The sequence below is a fragment of the Lissotriton helveticus genome, chromosome 10 (genome assembly GCF_964261635.1).
Source record: "Lissotriton helveticus chromosome 10, aLisHel1.1, whole genome shotgun sequence".
Lineage (NCBI taxonomy): Eukaryota > Metazoa > Chordata > Amphibia > Caudata > Salamandridae > Lissotriton > Lissotriton helveticus.
In genome coordinates, this window is record NC_136071.1 from 20,089,763 (window position 1) to 20,107,550 (window position 17,788).

Here is a 17,788-nt window from a genome sequence, read left to right on the forward strand (position 1 = left end):
CATTTCCTGGAGCACAGGCTCCTTACCATCATTTTGATTGGCTGACTTGCACCCAGGGCCGGCGCGAGGCGTGGGCAGCGTGGGCGGCTGCCCAGGGCCTCGCACTCAGCCCACCAGCATGGGGCCACGCCCTGGTGGTGTGTCCTGTGGTTTGCCTGGCCATCGATTTCAAAGAAAGGTGTCGCCTTGCAATTAAGGTCCTTCAGAGGGGCCTCTCAGGGATGGTGTCTGTCCGGAGGCATAGGGGAGGGAGCCGCTCCCTCAATTGCAAGGAGACCCATTCACAGACACTGTGGGGGGCCCATTGTCCAGCATTTTGGTGCCCCCACAGTTTTAACTTTTAGACCACAATCAATTCTCACACCTATCGGACTGAAGGTGTGAGAAATGCTTGTGGAGTAAATGTTAAAACTGTGGTGGCGCAAAAATGCTGGACAATGGGCCCCCCACAGTGTCTCTGAATGGTCTCCTTGCAAGGGGCCACTTATCTAAATTAGAGGGGCCTCGCACGTTCCCTTTTAGCCCAGGGCCTTGCAAATCCCAGAACCGGCCCTGCTTGCACCCCTTCCACTGCTCACATTTAAGGAGCTGGTTCATTCTTTTTCTCCAAGCACTCCTTAAGAATGCTCGTGTTTTCAGGATCTATCCTTCACGTGAGGCTGCGCTTGCAAGATACCATGTAGTCTCTCACCAAGCTTCCACGTTGCCTCCCTCACTTGCTTTCTTTCTCGTATATTGCTTTTCATTCCATCCTCACCCTACCTCATGCTTTCTGCATCGCTCCCTCCTTCCCCGTCCAATGCTTCCTCCCCGTTGGCTTTCTCTTTCTATATATATAACAAGCATTTACAATGCAATGGTTTTGCCTTTGTTAAAGTTAGAGCTATTGGCATTGCTCTTGACACTCTGAAGCTCCACTCTGAAGCTCCACTCTGCACTCTGAAGCTCCACTCTGCACTCTGAAGCTCCACTCTGCACTCTGAAGCTCCACTCTGCACTCTGAAGCTCCACTCTGCACTCTGAAGCTCCACTCTGCACTCTGAAGCTCCACTCTGCACTCTGAAGCTGCACTCTGAAGCTCCACTCTGCACTCTGAAGCTGCACTCTGAAGCTCCACTCTGCACTCTGAAGCTCCACTCTGAAGCTCCACTCTGAAGCTCCACTCTGAAGCTCCACTCTGAAGCTCCACTCTGAAGCTCCACTCTGAAGCTCCACTCTGCACTCTGAAGCTCCACTCTGAAGCTCCACTCTGCACTCTGAAGCTCCACTCTGAAGCTCCACTCTGCACTCTGAAGCTCCACTCTGAATCTGAAGCTCCACTCTGAAGCTCCACTCTGCACTCTGAAGCTCCACTCTGAATCTGAAGCTCCACTCTGAAGCTCCACTCTGCACTCTGAAGCTCCACTCTGCACTCTAAAGCTCCACTCTGAAGCTCCACTCTGCACTCTAAAGCTCCACTCTGAAGCTCCACTCTGCACTCTGAAGCTCCACTCTGCACTCTGAAGCTCCACTCTGAAGCTCCACTCTGCACTCTAAAGCTCCACTCTGAAGCTCCACTCTGCACTCTGAAGCTCCACTCTGAATCTGCACTCTGAAGCTCCACTCTGCACTCTGAAGCTCCACTCTGAAGCTCCACTCTGAAGCTCCACTCTGCACTCTGAAGCTCCACTCTGAAGCTCCACTCTGCACTCTGAAGCTCCACTCTGAAGCTCCACTCTGAAGCTCCACTCTGAAGCTCCACTCTGAAGCTCCACTCTGAAGCTCCACTCTGAAGCTCCACTCTGCACTCTGAAGCTCCACTCTGCACTCTGAAGCTCCACTCTGCACTCTGAAGCTCCACTCTGAAGCTCCACTCTGCACTCTAAAGCTCCACTCTGAAGCTCCACTCTGCACTCTGAAGCTCCACTCTGAAGCTCCACTCTGCACTCTAAAGCTCCACTCTGAAGCTCCACTCTGCACTCTAAAGCTCCACTCTGAAGCTCCATTCTGCACTCTGAAGCTCCCCTCTGAATCTGCACTCTGAAGCTCCACTCTGCACTCTGAAGCTCCACTCTGAAGCTCCACTCTGAAGCTCCACTCTGCACTCTGAAGCTCCACTCTGAAGCTCCACTCTGCACTCTGAAGCTCCACTCTGAAGCTCCACTCTGAAGCTCCACTCTGAAGCTCCACTCTGAAGCTCCACTCTGAAGCTCCACTCTGAAGCTCCACTCTGAAGCTCCACTCTGAAGCTCCACTCTGCACTCTGAAGCTCCACTCTGAATCTGAAGCTCCACTCTGAAGCTCCACTCTGCACTCTGAAGCTCCACTCTGCACTCTAAAGCTCCACTCTGAAGCTCCACTCTGCACTCTAAAGCTCCACTCTGAAGCTCCACTCTGCACTCTGAAGCTCCACTCTGCACTCTGAAGCTCCACTCTGAAGCTCCACTCTGCACTCTAAAGCTCCACTCTGAAGCTCCACTCTGCACTCTGAAGCTCCACTCTGAATCTGCACTCTGAAGCTCCACTCTGCACTCTGAAGCTCCACTCTGAAGCTCCACTCTGAAGCTCCACTCTGCACTCTGAAGCTCCACTCTGAAGCTCCACTCTGCACTCTGAAGCTCCACTCTGAAGCTCCACTCTGAAGCTCCACTCTGAAGCTCCACTCTGAAGCTCCACTCTGAAGCTCCACTCTGAAGCTCCACTCTGAAGCTCCACTCTGCACTCTGAAGCTCCACTCTGCACTCTGAAGCTCCACTCTGCACTCTGAAGCTCCACTCTGAAGCTCCACTCTGCACTCTAAAGCTCCACTCTGAAGCTCCACTCTGCACTCTGAAGCTCCACTCTGAAGCTCCACTCTGCACTCTAAAGCTCCACTCTGAAGCTCCACTCTGCACTCTAAAGCTCCACTCTGAAGCTCCACTCTGCACTCTGAAGCTCCACTCTGAATCTGCACTCTGAAGCTCCACTCTGCACTCTGAAGCTCCACTCTGAAGCTCCACTCTGAAGCTCCACTCTGCACTCTGAAGCTCCACTCTGAAGCTCCACTCTGCACTCTGAAGCTCCACTCTGAAGCTCCACTCTGAAGCTCCACTCTGAAGCTCCACTCTGAAGCTCCACTCTGAAGCTCCACTCTGAAGCTCCACTCTGAAGCTCCACTCTGCACTCTGAAGCTCCACTCTGCACTCTGAAGCTCCACTCTGCACTCTGAAGCTCCACTCTGAAGCTCCACTCTGAAGCTCCACTCTGAAGCTCCACTCTGCACTCTGAAGCTCCACTCTGAAGCTCCACTCTGCACTCTGAAGCTCCACTCTGAAGCTCCACTCTGAAGCTCCACTCTGAAGCTCCACTCTGCACTCTGAAGCTCCACTCTGAAGCTCCACTCTGAAGCTCCACTCTGAAGCTCCACTCTGAAGCTCCACTCTGCACTCTGAAGCTCCACTCTGAAGCTCCACTCTGAAGCTCCACTCTGAAGCTCCACTCTGAAGCTCCACTCTGAAGCTCCACTCTGAAGCTCCACTCTGAAGCTCCACTCTGAAGCTCCACTCTGAAGCTCCACTCTGAAGCTCCACTCTGATGCTCCACTCTGAAGCTCCACTCTGAAGCTCCACTCTGAAGCTCCACTCTGCACTCTGAAGCTCCACTCTGCACTCTGAAGCTCCACTCTGAATCTGCACTCTGAAGCTCCACTCTGCACTCTGAAGCTCCACTCTGAAGCTCCACTCTGAAGCTCCACTCTGAAGCTCCACTCTGCACTCTGAAGCTCCACTCTGAAGCTCCACTCTGCACTCTGAAGCTCCACTCTGCACTCTGAAGCTCCACTCTGAAGCTCCACTCTGCACTCTGAAGCTCCACTCTGAAGCTCCACTCTGCACTCTGAAGCTCCACTCTGAAGCTCCACTCTGAAGCTCCACTCTGAAGCTCCACTCTGAAGCTCCACTCTGAAGCTCCACTCTGAAGCTCCACTCTGAAGCTCCACTCTGCACTCTGAAGCTCCACTCTGCACTCTGAAGCTCCACTCTGCACTCTGAAGCTCCACTCTGAAGCTCCACTCTGAAGCTCCACTCTGAAGCTCCACTCTGAAGCTCCACTCTGAAGCTCCACTCTGAAGCTCCACTCTGAAGCTGCACTCTGAAGCTCCACTCTGCACTCTGAAGCTCCACTCTGCACTCTGAAGCTCCACTCTGCACTCTGAAGCTCCACTCTGAAGCTCCACTCTGAAGCTCCACTCTGAAGCTCCACTCTGAAGCTCCACTCTGAAGCTCCACTCTGAAGCTCCACTCTGAAGCTCCACTCTGCACTCTGAAGCTCCACTCTGCACTCTGAAGCTCCACTCTGCACTCTGAAGCTCCACTCTGAAGCTCCACTCTGAAGCTCCACTCTGAAGCTCCACTCTGAAGCTCCACTCTGAAGCTCCACTCTGAAGCTCCACTCTGAAGCTCCACTCTGAAGCTCCACTCTGAAGCTCCACTCTGCACTCTGAAGCTCCACTCTGAAGCTCCACTCTGCACTCTGAAGCTCCACTCTGAAGCTCCACTCTGCACTCTGAAGCTCCACTCTGAAGCTCCACTCTGCACTCTGAAGCTCCACTCTGAAGCTCCACTCTGAAGCTCCACTCTGAAGCTCCACTCTGAAGCTCCACTCTGAAGCTCCACTCTGAAGCTCCACTCTGAAGCTCCACTCTGCACTCTGAAGCTCCACTCTGCACTCTGAAGCTCCACTCTGCACTCTGAAGCTCCACTCTGCACTCTGAAGCTCCACTCTGAAGCTCCACTCTGCAGCTCCACTCTGCAGCTCCACTCTGAAGCTCCACTCTGAAGCTCCACTCTGAAGCTCCACTCTGAAGCTCCACTCTGAAGCTCCACTCTGAAGCTCCACTCTGAAGCTCCACTCTGAAGCTCCACTCTGCACTCTGAAGCTCCACTCTGCACTCTGAAGCTCCACTCTGAAGCTCCACTCTGAAGCTCCACTCTGCACTCTGAAGCTCCACTCTGAAGCTCCACTCTGAAGCTCCACTCTGAAGCTCCACTCTGAAGCTCCACTCTGAAGCTCCACTCTGAAGCTCCACTCTGAAGCTCCACTCTGCACTATGAAGCTCCACTCTGCACTCTGAAGCTCCACTCTGCACTCTGAAGCTCCACTCTGAAGCTCCACTCTGAAGCTCCACTCTGAAGCTCCACTCTGAAGCTCCACTCTGAAGCTCCACTCTGCACTCTGAAGCTCCACTCTGAAGCTCCACTCTGCACTCTGAAGCTCCACTCTGAAGCTCCACTCTGCACTCTGAAGCTCCACTCTGAATCTGCACTCTGAAGCTCCACTCTGCACTCTGAAGCTCCACTCTGAAGCTCCACTCTGAAGCTCCACTCTGAAGCTCCACTCTGAAGCTCCACTCTGAAGCTCCACTCTGAAGCTCCACTCTGAAGCTCCACTCTGAAGCTCCACTCTGCACTCTGAAGCTCCACTCTGCACTCTGAAGCTCCACTCTGCACTCTGAAGCTCCACTCTGCACTCTGAAGCTCCACTCTGCACTCTGAAGCTCCACTCTGCACTCTGAAGCTCCACTCTGAAGCTCCACTCTGAAGCTCCACTCTGCAGCTCCACTCTGAAGCTCCACTCTGAAGCTCCACTCTGAAGCTCCACTCTGAAGCTCCACTCTGAAGCTCCACTCTGAAGCTCCACTCTGAAGCTCCACTCTGCACTCTGAAGCTCCACTCTGCACTCTGAAGCTCCACTCTGCACTCTGAAGCTCCACTCTGAAGCTCCACTCTGAAGCTCCACTCTGAAGCTCCACTCTGAAGCTCCACTCTGAAGCTCCACTCTGAAGCTCCACTCTGAAGCTGCACTCTGAAGCTCCACTCTGCACTCTGAAGCTCCACTCTGCACTCTGAAGCTCCACTCTGCACTCTGAAGCTCCACTCTGCACTCTGAAGCTCCACTCTGAAGCTCCACTCTGAAGCTCCACTCTGAAGCTCCACTCTGAAGCTCCACTCTGAAGCTCCACTCTGAAGCTCCACTCTGAAGCTCCACTCTGCACTCTGAAGCTCCACTCTGCACTCTGAAGCTCCACTCTGCACTCTGAAGCTCCACTCTGAAGCTCCACTCTGAAGCTCCACTCTGAAGCTCCACTCTGAAGCTCCACTCTGAAGCTCCACTCTGAAGCTCCACTCTGAAGCTCCACTCTGCACTCTGAAGCTCCACTCTGAAGCTCCACTCTGCACTCTGAAGCTCCACTCTGAAGCTCCACTCTGCACTCTGAAGCTCCACTCTGAAGCTCCACTCTGCACTCTGAAGCTCCACTCTGAAGCTCCACTCTGCACTCTGAAGCTCCACTCTGAAGCTCCACTCTGAAGCTCCACTCTGAAGCTCCACTCTGAAGCTCCACTCTGAAGCTCCACTCTGAAGCTCCACTCTGCACTCTGAAGCTCCACTCTGCACTCTGAAGCTCCACTCTGCACTCTGAAGCTCCACTCTGCACTCTGAAGCTCCACTCTGCAGCTCCACTCTGCAGCTCCACTCTGAAGCTCCACTCTGAAGCTCCACTCTGAAGCTCCACTCTGAAGCTCCACTCTGAAGCTCCACTCTGAAGCTCCACTCTGAAGCTCCACTCTGAAGCTCCACTCTGCACTCTGAAGCTCCACTCTGCACTCTGAAGCTCCACTCTGCACTCTGAAGCTCCACTCTGAAGCTCCACTCTGAAGCTCCACTCTGCACTCTGAAGCTCCACTCTGAAGCTCCACTCTGAAGCTCCACTCTGAAGCTCCACTCTGAAGCTCCACTCTGAAGCTCCACTCTGAAGCTCCACTCTGAAGCTCCACTGTGAAGCTCCACTCTGCACTATGAAGCTCCACTCTGCACTCTGAAGCTCCACTCTGCACTCTGAAGCTCCACTCTGCACTCTGAAGCTCCACTCTGAAGCTCCACTCTGAAGCTCCACTCTGAAGCTCCACTCTGAAGCTCCACTCTGAAGCTCCACTCTGAAGCTCCACTCTGAAGCTCCACTCTGCACTCTGAAGCTCCACTCTGAAGCTCCACTCTGCACTCTGAAGCTCCACTCTGAAGCTCCACTCTGCACTCTGAAGCTCCACTCTGAATCTGCACTCTGAAGCTCCACTCTGCACTCTGAAGCTCCACTCTGAAGCTCCACTCTGAAGCTCCACTCTGAAGCTCCACTCTGAAGCTCCACTCTGAAGCTCCACTCTGAAGCTCCACTCTGAAGCTCCACTCTGCACTCTGAAGCTCCACTCTGCACTCTGAAGCTCCACTCTGCACTCTGAAGCTCCACTCTGCACTCTGAAGCTCCACTCTGCACTCTGAAGCTCCACTCTGCACTCTGAAGCTCCACTCTGAAGCTCCACTCTGAAGCTCCACTCTGCAGCTCCACTCTGAAGCTCCACTCTGAAGCTCCACTCTGAAGCTCCACTCTGAAGCTCCACTCTGAAGCTCCACTCTGAAGCTCCACTCTGCACTCTGAAGCTCCACTCTGAAGCTCCACTCTGCACTCTGAAGCTCCACTCTGAAGCTCCACTCTGCACTCTGAAGCTCCACTCTGAAGCTCCACTCTGCACTCTGAAGCTCCACTCTGAATCTGCACTCTGAAGCTCCACTCTGCACTCTGAAGCTCCACTCTGAAGCTCCACTCTGAAGCTCCACTCTGAAGCTCCGCTCTGAAGCTCCGCTCTGAAGCTCCACTCTGAAGCTCCACTCTGAAGCTCCACTCTGAAGCTCCACTCTCCACTCTGAAGCTCCACTCTGAAGCTCCACTCTGCAGCTCCACTCTGCAGCTCCACTCTGCACTCTGAAGCTCCACTCTGAAGCTCCACTCTGAAGCTCCACTCTGAAGCTCCACTCTGAAGCTCCACTCTGAAGCTCCACTCTGAAGCTCCACTGAAGCTACACACCGCGCAGGGCAGCTCTGGATGCTGATGCGAGAGGCCAGCTGGGAGGCGCGCTGCTCGTCTTCCTGCTCGTGCTGACTCGGAGAGAAAACTTGTTTTCATTGGGAGAGCGGCCTTCAAAGACCCGGTCACTGCGCCTCTCCGAGTGTTTAGCTTGGGATAAAATGGGCGCAGTGTTGTGGTGATGACAGTAGAGCAAGGGAGGTGCCGGCAATGCCGGACCAGACTCGGGGGCGTTCCCGGCGTCGCGTGACGTCGGCAAAAGGCAAAGAATGTCAGGAACGCCCCCGTGTCTGGTCCGGCATTGACGGACAGGCCCCTCGTCCAATGGCAAGGCTCCGTTTACGGAGCCAGCCAATCAATGACGAGGGCCGACCCAAAGCACCCTACAGTTCTCAACAGGATTTCGCCTGCGCGAAAAGCTGCGCAGAGCGCAGCTTTCGCTAGGCAAAACCTAAAAACGAATGTCTGTCTGTCTGTTTGTTTGTCCTTTATGCATTACTACACCATTCATCCGATCGCCATGAAACTTTGGGAAGTTGTTGAGTACACTCCCGTGAAGGTTTCTGGCATAAATCTTTTTTAAATATCGGCCCCCCCAGGGCCCTCATAATCTTTCGAATACTGATATACGCACCAGACGGAAAAACAACAAATCGTGTATCCACAAGCACTCGAATAAATAAATAGAATTAAAACACCATTCATCTGATCGCATAGAAATGGCGGATCCATTCACACGTGTGATCATGTGACTTTTACATACAAACATGCCTTTGTCTATGTTGTTGGTCTCTTTTAAATATGCTGTAAATGTTGAAGCAATTCGTGTGAACAAGACACAGCATTGTGTTGAAACGCGTAGCGTAATTTGGGAATAAACACCCTTTTTCTTCATACATCTGTCTCTGAGTGCGTATTTGCTGGACTTAGCAACTTGGTAAATTATAAATACTAATGGCTTTGGGTTCGCCGGAGTAATACACCACCTGACTATGGGAGTAATGGTCTCAGAAGGACCCTAACTATCTTGGATACTTTACTGAGAGATCAAGTGCCGGCCACCGGAGCAATACTCGGAATGTACAAACAAACCGGATCGTGCAGCGACCTGAACCCATTAGGTAAGCCCGTATTTCATTTTTAGGCTGCTGTCATGACCAGGACCGCTGGTGCAGGAATGCGCGAGTGTACCTGGAATTGACGGCGCTGACTTTTGGGAATTGGGTGAGGCTGATGGGGAGGCGCAAAACAGGACTAGTAGCAATTTTGGATATCTGATTAGAAATACCGTACTCAATTAAGCTACCAGTATTTCCTGCCTGCATTGTTTTTTCCAGAGAAACCCGAGTGGCATCAGGAACTGCCCAGAGGGGCGGGGAGACAGAACTGATAAAGTGAAAATGCATTCTACAAAACGGGAATTGTTACCGGTAGCATTCCCAGAGACTTCGATTTTGATAAATTACAGTGAGCCGTTTTGGTGGCAATTGCGGGAGAAGGTTTTGTCGATCACAGGATAAATATGGAGGATGAATAGGAAAGGAGAAGGGAAGCAGCTACCCTTTTTGCAAGAGCACCTGGAAAAGGCAATACAAAAGTTGCAGCTATGGACAAAGCAGAAACAAGTCCATTGAATACCAAACTTCGCAAATACGAAAAATAAAAAAAACAAGAAAGTTCCTGATGGTGGGAAGCAACATCTTTACAGGACTATGTAGAAAAAGAAATGGTACCTCGGGCCAAAGAATATACATTACCCCTTCCCATGAATCACCCAATCCAAAAATGCTAGAAGACTGGGCGAATAATTCGGCGACTAGTTCTAAAAACATGTTATGCATTCTAATTAAATATGCATAGGAGGAGAGGGAAGAGATTCTTAAACAACTTAAAGATTTAGAAGAAGACTTTCTAAAGAGCCCGGAACAAGAGACCATTATAAAATTCAAGGATGAACTTAAGTTAAGACTTAAAAAATATGAGGAGGATATCAAGTATCGGAAACAGAGGAAATTACATAGAGATTACGGGGACTACGAGAGTGGGCGCATTCTCACTTACAGCCCAAAATATGATTATCTTTACAACCAACAAGGAGCAGAAAATAAGACCCTGGAAGCAATTACAATTGGATCACCTCCAGTGACTCCATTAGTCACAAGTGATTCAGATACTGATGCCTCCCGACAAACAGCGAGCACCTCATCAGATGTCAAAGCTATTATAATAACCAAAAAACAGGCGTCTTTTTTAGACGAATTCTGGGTGCTAAGAACCCGACGCAAGAAGGAAGCGGATCAGACTCAACCATCTTCATTTCAAAAGAATACAACAAGAGGCCGACCAAGGGGAAGAGCAAGAGGCAAGGCAGATCACGCCAGAGAAAACTCAAGCTCAAGCAGAGGAGAAGAAAAGAACAAAAAACCAGTGGGAAACAAAAGAAGGGGTTACCAGAAAAGGAAGTAATTATGGATGCACAAATGGTAAATAAGACTATCATTAACCTTTCCTCAAGAAATCTGAAATTTAAAGAAAAACATACTTTATGTCTAGGCTTGACTTTTTGCCCCACGGAACTATTTGATTATGTTGACACAAGGGTAGACATTTTTAAATTTATTCGCAAGCTTAAACTTTCAAAATGGCATACTCTTGGTAACAGTAAGACGCAGAATCAATTGAGTGAAAATAATGTGATAAGTGAATCTCCTGAACTAAGAATAGAAGATGTTAGTAGGCTACAAACGGTGTACTCTTTGGGTGGTATTGCATCTATGGGGGAAAATGAAAGCCAAGGTTTTGGGATTAATGAGACTAGAACTGATAAAGCTGCCGATATGCCATTTAGACCTAAATCTGTCTTTTGTCCTATTATGCCACATGATTCCATTGATACTTTTCAAGAGGTGGTAACCAAAGAATTGATTAAACTTAAACATACATATCATATTCGCCCACAAAGGAAATTGAACTTATCTCAAGAACAAAGAGAGTTTATCCTTTCATTAGCAGCAGATAGCAATGTTATTTTGAGACCCTCAGATAAGGGGGGTAACATTGTTTTATGGGGAAGAGATATGTATGTTAAGGAAGCTTTAAGACAACTGGACGAAAATGCCTTTTACTGTAGAAGTAACATCAATACCTACAATGAAAGTATCATAGAAACTTGGGAAAAGCTCACTGAATGGCAGAATGAAGGTCTAGTAACATGGCAGGAATTCAGATTTCTGAAAAACAAATACCCCAAACTACCTATTTTCTACCTTTTTCCAAAGGTCCACAAGGACCCTTATGAACCCCCAGGTAGATCCATAGTATCCTCTATTGGAAGTATCAATGAAAACTTATCGAAATACATCGATCACTTCCTTATAGAATACGTTTGCTTGTTGCCCTCCTACACTAAAGACACCACAGACTTCCTTAACAAAATTAATACCTTACAATGGACAGAGTGCTCTCTGCTCATTACCTTGGACGTAAGTGCTCTTTATACTATCATTGACCACGTCCAACGGATGGAAGCCAGCTATCACTATCTAAAAAATAGAAATATATGTTACCTAGACCACACTAGCATGCTCATGGAGATGATGAAAATATGCCTCAGGAACAACTATTTTATGTTTGATGGGGACATATTTAAACAAGTCCGGTCGTGGCTATGGGTTCTGCCTTTGCTCCCAGTTTTGCCAACCTCTTCTTAGGGAAGTGGGAGGAAGAAATAAGGAGTGATGACAATCTTAAGGAGTATTTTGCAAAAGTAGGCACCTGGATCAGATATATAGACGATCTGTTTATTGTATGGCATGGAACCCACATTGAAGCTGAGAATTTTATCCAAAAACTCAACATCAATGGATACAATATACATCTCACTCATAAAATCAGTAGTGAAAGTGTGGAATTCCTTGACACTGAAATAAATATTGTCCAGGGGACCCTGGTCTCAAGGCTACATAGAAAGGAGACGGCTGGAACAGTCTATTGCATGCCCTCAGTGCTCACCCTGAACCTCTCAAATGGAGCATTCCATGAGGTGAACTTCTCAGGGCAAGAAGAAATTGTAGCAATCTAGAAGGCTTTATTTCAGAACAAACTACTATGCTATCTAGATTCCGTGAGAGAGGATATCCGGAATGGATTCTGAAAAAGGCAGTCTCCAAAGTTTCGGAAATCGAAAGAGCAGACACCCTTAAACCCAAAGTGAAAAACAGCGAAGGGGACGAGGAAGCGAGTACCAGGATAATAACCATATTTAATCAGGGATCTGATCAAATTTGCAAAATACTAACAGACAGTTGGCCCATCCTTAAATCAGATAACATCATAGGCCCACAAATTGGGGAAAGACCACGCATTACATATAGGAGAGTGCAGAACCTGCGTGATATCCTGGTTAAAGGGGATATCACGGACAATAAAAAACAACATATACAAGGTCTGAAAGGGTTCTATCCCTGCGGACATTGTCGAGCCTGTAAAGCTAGTTTCATGGTCAAACAAGTGGATATACCAGAAAATCCAAAACCTAGAGAGATCAAACAGTTTCTGACTTGCAACTCAACATACGTTGTGTATGTCTTGGAATGTCCTTGCCACAAGAAATATGTGGAAAGTACAATCTGTATGGCAAAGAAAAGAGTACAAGAACATCTCAGAGCTATTACCCATACAGATGTTCGATATCCCATCGCAAGACACTTCCAAGAGTGCCACCAATCGAATAACTCCCTGTTGAGATTCTTTGTAGTAGAACAAGTAAACATCGGGAAAAGAGGGGGGAATCGATTACTGGCACTTAGGAAACGGGAATCTAGGTGGATTTTAGACCTCGAGACAAGATTTCCGGGAGGCCATAACCTCGACGAGGAACTGGCAACCCACTTACATGAATAAATCAGGAGGTACAGGGTAACAAAATGAAACGTAAAAGTGTACATATAAAGGTGTAATGTGTATAAAAAATGTATAACAAATTACAATGTGATTGATATGGTGATATATCCTGCAATTCTATTGTTCTAAATGTGATCACTGTATATTTTAGTGCAATAAGATTTTAACATTATATTGTATTATTGTTTTTTTAGGACACGAGAGGGACTTCCTAGTCACTATCCTGGGCACAACACTGGTTTTCCTATTTTTGAATTCTCTCTCTTCTTCTTTTAATCTATGGGGCATTGAAGACACTTCTTGCAAGTTTAAACTCTGCACTTTTTCAAGCACTAGTCTTCGGAAGGAATTCGGCATATGAGGCACTACATAGAAATATAAGGAGGGTTTGCCTTAGACAATGTTGGTATAATTACATTTTGAAGTAATAGTTTGTCCATATGTGTCTATACATGTCTTCGACTGCTCTACTTCAATACAACTAGCTTCTTTTGTAAACTACTGGAAAGATCCCACTATATTTATAGGTACTATACCGAATGAAATGTGATTTACTAGAAAATGTAAAATCATATGATACGGGGTCAATACTCCGGGTTGCTGAAAATAATTATGAAAATAATCAAGAGAGTCGTAACATGTTTTGATACAAAGAGACTGCAATGAGAACTTGAATGTTTATTGATTATTGTCTCAATATATATGCTAAAATGAAGGACTTTGTCTTCTAACAGAGCAAAGGTATATGGGTTGATGTAATTAGATATGCAGTTTACCTTCTCTTATACCACTTAGAAATGGCGGATCCATTCACACGTGTGATCATGTGACTTTTACATACAAACATGCCTTTGTCTATGTTGTTGGTCTCTTTTAAATATGCTGTAAATGTCGAAGCAATTCGTGTGAACAAGACACAGCATTGTGTTGAAACGCGTAGCGTAATTTGGGAATAAACACCCTTTTTCTTCATACATCTGTCTCTGAGTGCGTATTTGCTGGACTTAGCAACTTGGTAAATATATATATATATATATATATATATTAAATAGTTTATTTATTTATTGTTTGATGGTCTGGCAGCTACCATTTACTTTTCTTTTACAAAAAAATCTGGACCACTAGCACTTGGGTCCAGTCTTTCTTGATCTTCTTCAGAATTTGGGGCTGGACGGATATCGACAGGAAGGCATATAGAGTTCCCGAGTCACACTGTATGCAGAACGTGCTTCTGACCGAGGGATGCCTTGGGAACTCCATCGCGCAGAATAGATGAACTTGTGTATTTCCAGTGGTGGTGAAAAGATCGAGCGAAGGTTCCCCCCATGCTTGGAAGAGTCCTTGTGTCAACTCCGGGTAACTGCCTCTTGTGGTCTGCTAGGCGTTAAAGGTGGAGTTTGCCCACCCCGGCGTTCAAAGATTGCGGCAGGTGGTTCACCACCAGGAGATGCCTTGATGTTCCAGCCATTTCCAGAGGTGCAGCTGCTCCTGGTACAGGGTCCACGTATCCATCCCATCCTGCCTGTTGGTATTGCCACATGGGAGAGGTGTTTGTGAACACCTGCACCGGCCTTCCCTTGATCGATGGGAGGAAGGCTTCCAGCGCCAAGCGGACATCTCTCACCTCCAGAAGGACATCACGGTGATATTATTCTGATATTTTTGTTTTTTCTTTAGTATGGAAACTCTTAGTGCAGTTTTAAAAAATAAAAATGGGCCCCTCTGAATGACTGGGGACCTTTTGAAGGGTTGGGGCCCCTTGGACAGCAGGTGCTTGAGTTATGTCCCTGGCACAGTGTCAGGCCGAGGAAAGGGGGTCTCCTCTCCTGAGAGGTGAACACTGCCTGGGGGGCTGTCTCGGGGGCTCTCTGCCAGGGTGTACATGTATGGGGGGGTACGCTGTCAGGGTGATTGCTTTCTATTGGTGGAGGTGTACACTGCGACGGCCTGTTTATGGGGCACATTGACTCTCAGTTGTACCGCCGCCCCCTCCGCTTCTCTAGACCCCCCTATCGCTGTCTTGTATCCCGGCGGCCAGGGTCACACGTCTCACCGTGTCCTGCGGATGACGGATGGGCGCAGGGACCCTTCATTACCCCCTGCTCGCTGCCCACTCCTCGGGGGCCATCCATCTCCCGCCAGACCCTGGCCTCAGGTGAGACCAATGAGGTGTGTGAGCGGCCCCCCCGGGGGGCGGATAATCCGTCCAAGCTGCGGTCTGAAGATCACACAGCTCAGCCCCCGCCATCACCTGCGCCGCCGAGGGCAATGAGCCGGGTAATCCTCTCCGTGGACCGGAGGGGGGGGGGGGGGGGGGGGGGGGGCTCACCTGTGCGTGCCTGGGGTCACACAGCGCGGCCGAGGGAGTGCGGGGAACCGATGGGAGCCGGGGGAGGACAGGGCAGCTGAGAGCCGACAGGGCTGGGTGCGAGTCAGTCGCACACACCGGTCGAAGTGCATCAAAAAAAGTCTGGGAACCGTGATGTTGCGCACAAGGTGGGTGGGGTGGGTGAGCGTGGGGGTCAAAGGCGTGGCTAAAAAACAAAATATTGTTTACCTTTATGGTTTTTCACCTTCAGGTAACTACATATAAAATAACACACAGTTTCGAGGAACATTAAATGCAAGGTGTGTTATTCAGTGAGAAATGCACTATCATACATTATGAATCTTCTATTAGTTAATGCACCAGCGAGCCATAACATTGAATCCTGGTTGCTGCAGTGGTGAATAGTGACTTAAATATTTTTTTGTGCAAAGCCCCAGTCCGGGACATAAATCATTTTGAATATGTACATCATTATTTTAAACTTGCATTAAACACAGTATGAGATAGGCTGCTACAAAATGCGCAAAAAGGGTTGAGATAAAAAAAGTGTTTCCAAAATATAGATTTTTTTGCAGACAATACATAGTGCAATTGTTTTATAACTGTCTTTTAAAAGCACACACTTCACAGCTTAGCATGCTAGCTCCCTTACAATACCTCTCAGAAAGAATATATGTGTGTCACCAGGACGCTTCAAGTGATTCCATCAATTAAAGCCAAGAACAGCTGCACGGCTCCCTTTACATTTGCAGACTGAACAGTTGAGCACATTTCCATTTCTTTCCGGCAGCGGCACCCTGGCAGGAAGGCGTGTTTAGCTGCCTGCCCTCCCTGGGTTTCACAGCACAGGAGGCTCCCTGCCTAGCACTTCAGCTGAAGCATTTCAACTCTCGGACTTACCGCCCGGGACAGTTGTCTTCTCACAAAAAGTAGGGGGACTGTTTTTCTAAAGTTATACAAGTATGGGGGGGGGGTGCCCCTCAGATCCCCCCACTTTAGGACACCCCAGGGTAACTGTGCGCTATATTAGCTCCATTAACATAACATAACTTCGACCACTGGTCGCATGTCACGCCAGCCTTAACCCACGTGCTGGTCAGAGGTGGGAGTCAGTCGTGCCTTCCAGCTTCAGAGTGGAACCAGCCAGCCAAGGGCAGGTCAGAGGGCACGGGGACATACCACCGCTGGTACAGCTGGGGTAGAGCCAGTCACGTGGCCGACTCGTACCCGGACGTCTGTTGGGATCAGGGCCAAGTCATTCACATTTTAGGTTTGTTTATGAAAAGCTGGTAGGGCTGGGGTTAGGGTGACCAACCGTCCGTAAATTTCACGGACAGTCCGTAATTTTGGCCGTCTGTCCGTTGTCCGTGAAGGATTCTTTAACGGACGCCATTTGTCCGTAATTTTAACCGGGCCCACCTTCCACCCACCTCCCTCCCTCTTTGACTCCGAGGCTGTTCCAAAGCTCAGACACCCAGCATTGGAGGCACAGCGGGATGGCATCCCTCACACCTTCAGCCTGTGATGAGCTGTTAAGAGGTGCTTGACGGTGACGGAGAGGGAGGGGCTGAAGGTTCAGGAGCAGGGGCATCTATTCACATGCAAACAGCACAGAATGCGTTATGTCTCTGCAATTTAGAGGGGGCTCACACATTCCATTTCACCCAGGGCCCCAAACATCCTAGACTCTGCCAGATTACACCGACCTCGGTTCTTCAAACATGCAGTCTATAATGTAATAAAATTAAGAAATGGCACAATCACACCCACACTGATTAACAAAGTATGGAGGACAATCAGTTAAACCAGTTCTCTTAGAGTATCTCCTATAAGTACTGTACATCACAGTGGGGGAGGGCATTTTGGACAGAGAGCCTGTCTTCTTGTTGTCTTGTGCAGGAGGGGGTGAGGAGCCCAAGATGATACTAGAATACTGCATGCCCACCCCTGTGCCCACACTCGTGGATCCTGTTCCCCCTCCTGTGGTGGATCCTGTTCCCCCTCCTGTGATGGCTCCTGTCCCCCCGCCTGTGATGGCTCCTGTGCCCCCCCCTGTGATGGCTCCTGTGCCCCCCCCTGTGATGGCTTCTGTCCCCCCACTGTGGTGGATCCTGTCCCCCCCCATAGGTGGATCCTGTCTCTGCCCTGGGTGGCTTCTGTCCCAGTCCTGGAACGGCTCCTGCAGCGAGGGTGTAGTTCCTGATGGGCCTCTTCTCAAAAGGGCTCAGCTCAAATTAATATGGAAAGGTGGGCGAGTAAGTAAGTGAAGGCATGGCTGGATGAATTAGTGAAAGGGTGAATGGATGAATGAAAGATTGAATAAATGGATAATGAGAGAGGATGGATGTATTGATGAGTGAGGGGAAGGAGGGATGAGAGAAAATGCAAATAGCTGGATGTATGGGTGGAAGGGTAGCTGGATGATGGATGAGGGGAAGGATGGATGGATGAGTGGAAGGATGGATGGATGAGGGGATGGATGGATGAGGAGATGGATGGATGGAGGGGAAGGATGGATGATGGATAAAAGGATGGATGGGTGAGGGTAAGGATGGATGGATGAGGGTAAGGATGGATGGATGAGGGGAGGGGAAGGATGGATGAGGGGAGGGGAAGGATGGATGAGGGGAGGGGAAGGATGGATGAGGGGAAGGATGGATGGATGAGGGGAAGGAAGGATGGA